Raw genomic sequence first — 1,244 nt, forward strand, 5'->3', positions numbered from 1 at the left:
ATTGTTTTTATTAATTTTTCACTTAATTTGTTAGGTACCAAATTTAATCACACAAATCATTTTGAAATAGAACAATGTAGAGTTTTTGGAGAAAATGTTTTCTTGAGACATAATTAATCAGAATTACTCGGTAGTAAACATGCGAGACTTTTATCTACTACTACCTACATCAAACGTAGGGTAAATCGTCAATAACTGGCCACTTTACCACTTTCTACATTGCATTGCGCCCTTTCTTTTCATTTTGATCTTTGTTCTTAATAGTTTACGTGAGAAAACACCCTATAAACTATGTAAATGCGATTACGTTAAACTTAATTTTAAGTTCCTGAACATTAAATACACTTAAATAACAGTGATCCTTTTAATTTAAGAGCTCTCGTTTAACTCAGAATGTATTTGAAAGCGCCTCAAAGAAAGAATTTCTCATAAGGGCGGAAGGCAACACGTCTTTAATAAAAACTCTTTAGTCTACAGGCTGTTGCGAGATTAGACGTGACGATGTAGGAATAATGAAACGGGGTCTTTGCCCAAGGTTTTAAATTAGAATGATTCAGTTTGTGTCGAATTAAAAACTGCTTTTGGTGATTCGAAGATTTTCCAAGTAAATTTTGTTTTTTAACTAGGTACCGGTACAACGTTACAAATTAGCTATTTCTAGGTTTTGGCTCGTGAATGGTTCTTTTAAATTAATATCGAATGACGACATTAGATTTAAAATAGGTAGTGATAGGTAGTGTATAATATAATAAATCCATTTTCATTCCCAGGCAGCCATATTAGATCTTTGTCATCATGAAATTTACATTTTATCGTCATAGCATTGTATCAGATGAATAAATTGTTTACTATGATAAAGTTTTCTGATGGTCCTGAAATTAAAGTAATTAACTTGTAGTAAATACACGCTAAACCGTTGTGATATTAATGTCAAAATTCCGTCCCATTGTGACATCATGCATTTTAAAAATGTGATCGAAAGGAACTTTTCAAACTCAATAGAAGTGACGAAGAACGTACAAATTTATTTCGAATTTACATACGGCTGGCTGAATCCAGCTTTTAAACGAAGTTGTATCTAAAATCTTCCACATAGCACATAACATAAAGCAAAAGCTTCTTAAACCTTTAGTCTTACAGTTGATTTTCTCGTACAAGAGCGAAGTATCTTATAAAAGAGGAACACATCTCAAAGAAAGAATTCGCAAGAAAATGGCCCCGCCCACTCCACACATGCTTACTAT

The sequence above is a fragment of the Choristoneura fumiferana genome, chromosome 8, assembly GCF_025370935.1.
Source record: "Choristoneura fumiferana chromosome 8, NRCan_CFum_1, whole genome shotgun sequence".
In the NCBI taxonomy this organism is placed as follows: domain Eukaryota; kingdom Metazoa; phylum Arthropoda; class Insecta; order Lepidoptera; family Tortricidae; genus Choristoneura; species Choristoneura fumiferana.